Raw genomic sequence first — 5,497 nt, 5'->3', positions numbered from 1 at the left:
TGGAGCAAGGTGCAAATAAAACAAACAACACGTTTAGTTCATGCTTCTGGGATGTAATTAAGCCCCAAATCGCTGTGTTTTTAATAAATGCCGCTTCTATGGTGCAGTTTAATAACAGCGCTGGGCAGCAGAGGTGTTGCACTAATTCATCTCAAACACCGCCATGTAGCGCCACCTTCCGCCTGTGGAGCAACATTACAGGCAGGAAGGTCACCGGGTTCCTGCAGCTCACAGCTCATTCCACCCAGTCAGTTCCTCTCTACAATTCACCATCCATTTGTTTCTTTTCTCCCCCTCCTTCTATTCCCCAGCCCTACACAGGCCCTTGCTGATCTTTCAGTTCCCAGTTCCGATGCAGGGTGTATTCCCGGAATGTTAACCTGTCTTCTCTCTCCACAGGTGATGACCTTGTCCACTCTCTATTCTAAACACTCCACACGCTTGAATGTTCTGATCATTTCCATCCCCTGGGTTTTCCCATGTTTCTGACACTCCCTCCTGTTCCCTTTTGATTTCACTTCTATCTGGTGCCCCTTTTACTTTTTCCTTCCCTCGGGTATTATTTAATTTGCCGTGTCTCGGATGGTCCCTTTGTCATGTCCTTCCCACTGGTGTTCTATCTCACCCTAGTTCCTCTCCCCTGCCCCTCTTTACCTTTAACTTCCCAGCTGGAGTCTGTGGTTCCCTTGGTGTATTTCTGCCCGTGTTTTAATTCTCCTCTGTCTCTGGGCCCCGATGATTCTCGATGTTCTTGAGGTTTTTATTTAATTTTACAGGAGTCTCTGGAGCAGTTGCCACGAGTTTGTTCCCCTGCACCGATGAAACAAACAAATCTCACCAACAAGACATTGTCACTCGGTTGTAGCCGCCCTGACCTCAGGTGACATTTGGACCATCCGCACCACCTGTGACTGAGACCGACGCCCATCAGTTTGCAGCTGGCAGGAGGCAGGGTGAAATTATGGGATGGACCCGTTAGTGACCTTTAACCCCGCAGATTGTCAGCGGGGCGGAGTTTTTCCCGCCGTCATTCGATCCCGGGTCAAAGAAGGGAAAGATTCTCTCAGTGAAAGTGTGGGTGAAAGTGTGGAGATGGGACATGTTGTCCGCATTGTAAAATGACACCTGTCCGCCCTCATAGTCCAGGTACACCCCGATCTTCCGGGGCTCCACACTCGGGGTGAGGCGGATCAGTGAGGCGGAGGTGAGGGCAAAATAGACACTTCCTGTTTCCAGCCCCACAGCCCAGTATCCGGTCTCGGGTATCAGTCTGATTTCCCCTTTCCTCCCGGCAGACTCTCGGGTCACTCCCACAAACCACAGAGTCTTGTCCCCCACCTCCACCTCCCAGTAGTGTCTCCCTGATGTGAATCCCTCCCATCCCAGAACAAAGGGCCAGCGATCAAACCTCTCCGGGGTGTCAGGGAGCGGCTGCTGTTTGTCTCCGAGTCTCACATTGGTCCGGTCCCCAGACAGGATGAGCCAGGGATTCGCTGTGTTCGGATCCAGAGTCAGAGAGGCTGGAGCTGGGGGAAAGTTAAAATAACACAGTTAGTGATTTCGTTTCTTGCTGCGATTTATTGAAACATGCTTTTTAAAATGCTCACTCGGGCTCTGGATTGTATTCAGAGAGGAGTGAGGGGGAGGGGGAGAGAGAGCGGGAGACGGTGAGGGGTAAGGAGAGTGAGGGGGAAAGAGAGGGAGGGGAAGAGGGGGAGGGGGAAGGAGTGGGAGGGGGAAAGAGAAGGAGGGGGAAAGAGAGGGAGGGGGAAAGAGTGGGAGGGGGAAAGAGAGGGAGGGGGAAAGAGAGGGTGGGGAAAGAGAGAGGGGAAAGTGAGGGAGGGGGAAAGAGAGGGAGGGGAAAGAGGGAGGGGAAAGAGAGGGAGGGGAAAGGAGTGGGAGGGGGAAAGAGAGGGAGGGGGAAAGAGAGGGAGGGGTAAAGAGAGGGAGAGGAAGGGGAAAGAGAGGGAGGGGGAAAGAGGGAGGGGGAAGGAGTGGGAGTGGGAAAGAGAGGGAGGGGGAAAGAAAGGGAGGGGGAAGGAGTGGGAGGGGGAAAGAGAGGGAGGGGGAAAGAGAGGGAGGGGGAAAGAGAGGAAGGGGAAAGAGAGGGAGGGGGAAAGAGGGAGGGGGAAGGAGTGGGAGTTGGAAAGAGAGGGAGGGGGAAAGAGAGGGAGGGGGAAGGAGTGGGAGGGGGAAAGAGAGGGAGGGGGAAAGAGAGGGAGGGGGAAAGAGAGGGTGGGGAAAGAGAGAGGGGGAAAGAGAGGGAGGGGGAAAGAGAGGGAGGGGGAAGGAGTGGGAGGGGGAAAGAGAGGGAGGGGTAAAGAGAGGGAGGGGGAAAGAGAGGGTGGGGAAGAGAGGGAGGGGGAAGGAGTGGGAGGGGGAAAGAGAGGGAGGGGGAAAGAGGGCGGGGTAAAGAGAGGGAGGGGGAAGAGAGGGAGGGGGAAGGAGTGGGAGGGGGAAAGAGAGGGAGGGGAAAGAGAGGAGGGGGAAAGAGAGGGAGGGGGAAAGAGAGGGAGGGGGAAAGAGAGGGTGGGGAAAGAGAGAGGGGGAAAGAGAGGGAGGGGGAAAGAGAGGGAGGGGGAAAGAGAGGGTGGGGAAAGAGGGAGGGGGAAAGAGAGGGAGGGGGAAAGAGAGGGAGGGGGAAAGAGAGGGAGGGGGAAAGAGAGGGTGGGGAAAGAGGGAGGGGGAAAGAGAGGGAGGGGGAAAGAGAGGGAGGGGGAAGAGAGGAAGGGGGAAGGAGTGGGAGGGGGAAAGAGAGGGAGGGGGAAAGAGAGGAAGGGGAAAGAGAGGGGGGGAAAGAGAGGGAGGGGGGAAGAGAGGGAGGGGTAAAGAGAGGAAGGGGGAAAGAGAGGGAGGGTGAAAGAGAGGGAGGGGGAAAGAGAGGGAGGGGGAAGAGAGGGAGGGGGATGAGAGGGAGGGGAAGAGAGGGAGGGGGACGAGAGGGAGGGGGAAGAGAGGGAGGTGGAAGAGAGGGAGGGGGAAAGAGAGGGAGGGGAAAGAGAGGGAGGGGGAAAGAGAGGGACGGGGAAAGGGAGGGAGGGGGAAGAGAGGGAGGGGGAAAGAGGGGGAGGGGGAAAGAGAGGGAGGGGGAAAGAGAGGGAGGGGGAAAGAGAGGGAGGGGGAAGAGAGGGAGGGGGAAAGAGAGGGAGGGGAAAGAGAGGGAGGGGGAAAGAGAGGGAGGGGGAAGGAGTGGGAGGGGAAAGAGAGGGAGGGGGAAGAGAGGGAGGGGGAAGAGAGGGAGGGGGAAAGAGAGGGAGGGGAAAGAGAGGGAGGGGGAAAGAGAGGGAGGGGGAAAGAGAGGGAGTGGAAAGAGGGGGCGGGGAAGAGAGGGAGGGGGAAGGAGTGGGAGGGGGAAAGAGGGAGGGGAAAGAGAGGGAGGGGAAGGAGTGGGAGCGGGAAAGAGAGGGAGGGGGAAGGGTAGAGGGTGGGGGAATGAGAGGGAGGGGGTTGTGAGGGTGGGGGAATGAGTGGGAGTGGGGAAGTGTGGGAGGGGGATGAGGGTGGAGGGTGGGGGAGGGAGTGGGTGGGGGTTGAGTGGGAGGGGGGTTAGTGTGGGTGGGGGTTTGTGTGGGAGGGGTTTGTGTGGGAGGGGATGTGAGGGGTGGGGGGGTTGGTGTGGGTGGGGTATGTGTGGGTGGGGGTTGTGTGGGTGGGGGTAGTGAGGGTGGGTTGTGAGGGTGGGGGTTGTGTGGGTGGGGGTTGAGTGGGTGGGGGTTTGTGTGGGTGGGGGTTTGTGTGGGTGGGGGTTGGTGTGGGTGGGGTTTGTGTGGGGTGGGGGTTGTGTGGGTGGGGTTGTGTGGGTGGGGGTTTGTGTGGGTGGGGGTTGGTGGGGGTGGGGGTTTGTGTGGGTGGGGTTGGTGGGGGGGGGTTGTGTGGGTGGGGTTTGTGTGGGTGGGGGTTTGTGTGGGTGGGGGTTTGTGTGGGTGGGGGTTGGTGGGGGTGGGGGTTTGTGTGGGTGGGTTTGTGTGGGTGGGGGTTTGTGTGGGTGGGGTTTGTGTGGTGGGGGTTTGTGTGGGTGGGGGTTGTGTGGGTGGGGGTTGTGTGGGTGGGGGTTGGTGGGGGTGGGGTTTGTGTGGTTGGGGTTGTGTGGGTGGGGGTTTGTGTGGGTGGGGGTTGGTGTGGGTGGGGGGTTGTGTGGGTGGGGGTGGTGGTGGGGGTGGTGGTGGGGGTTGGTGGGGGTGGGGGTTTGTGTGGGTGGGGGTTTGTGTGGGTGGGTTTGTGTGGGGGTTTGTTGTGTGGGTGGGGGTTTGGGGTGGGGGGTTGGGGGGGTTGGGTGGGTGGGGTTTGTGGGGTGGGGTTTGTGTGGGTGGGGGTTTGTGTGGGGGTGGGTTGGGTGGGGGGTGGGGTTTGGTGGGTGGGGGTTGTGGGGGTGGGGGTTTGTGGGTGGGGGTTTGTGTGGTGGGTTTGTGGTGGGGTTTGGGTGGGTGGGGGTTTGTGTGGGGGGGGGTTGGTGGGTGGGGGTTTGTGTTGGTGGGGTTTGTGTGGGTGGGGTTGGTGGGGTGGGGTTTGGTGGTGGGTTGGTGTGGGTGGGGTTTGTGTGGGTGGGGGTTTGTGGGTGGGGGTTTGTGGGGTGGGGTTGGTTGGGTGGGGGTTGGTGTGGGTGGGGGTTGTGTGGGGGGGGTTTGTGTGGGTGGGGGTTTGTTGGGTGGGGGGTTTGTGTGGTGGGGTTGGTGTGGGTGGGTGTGTGGGTGGGGTTTGTGGTGGTGGGTTTGTGTGGGTGGGGTTTGTGTGGTGGGGGTTGGTGGGGGTGGGGTTTGTGTGGGTGGGGGTTGTGTGGGTGGGGTTGGGGTGGTGGGGGTTGTGTGGGTGGGGGTTGTGGGTGGGGGTTGTGGGTGGGGTTTGTGGGGTGGGGGTTGGGTGGGGTGGGTTGTGGGGTGGGGGTTTGGTGTGGGTGGGGGTTGTGTGGGTGGGGGTGGGTGGGTGGGGGTTGTGGGGTGGGGGTTTGGTGGGGTGGGTGTGGTGGGTTGTGTGGGTGGGGGGTTGGTGTGGGGTGGGGTTGTGGGGTGGGGGGGTTGTGGGGTGGGTTGTGGGGGGGGGGGTTGGTGTGGGGTGGGGTTGTGGGTGGGGTTGTGTGGGGGTGGGGGGTTTGTGGGTGGTTGTGTTGGTGGGGTTTGTGTGGGGGGTTGTGTGGGTGGGGTTTGTGTGGTTGTGGGGTTGTGTGGGTGGGGGTTTGTGTGGGTGGGTTGTTGTGGGTGGGGTTTGTGTGTGGGGTTTGTGTGGGTGGGTTTTGTTGTGGGGGTTTGTTGTGGTGGGGTTTTGTTGGGTGGGTTGTGTGGGTGGGGGTTTGTGTGGGTGGGGGTTGTGTGGGTGGTGAGAGAGTTATGGATTAGTAGTGGTGGTGGGTTTGTGTGTGTGAAGAGAAGAGGAGGGAAAAGAAGAGGAGGAAAAGAGAAGAGAGGTAAAAGAAAGAGAGGGAAAAAGAAAGAGAGGGAAAGAGAGAAGAGAGGGGAAAAGAGAGGAGAGAGAGGGAAAAGAGAGAGAGAGGGAAAAAGAAAGA

The sequence above is a fragment of the Somniosus microcephalus genome, unplaced genomic scaffold (genome assembly GCF_052327205.1).
Source record: "Somniosus microcephalus isolate GS21.2 unplaced genomic scaffold, FLI_Smic_1.0 unresolved_chr1, whole genome shotgun sequence".
In the NCBI taxonomy this organism is placed as follows: domain Eukaryota; kingdom Metazoa; phylum Chordata; class Chondrichthyes; order Squaliformes; family Somniosidae; genus Somniosus; species Somniosus microcephalus.
This window is presented reverse-complemented; position numbering follows the sequence as displayed.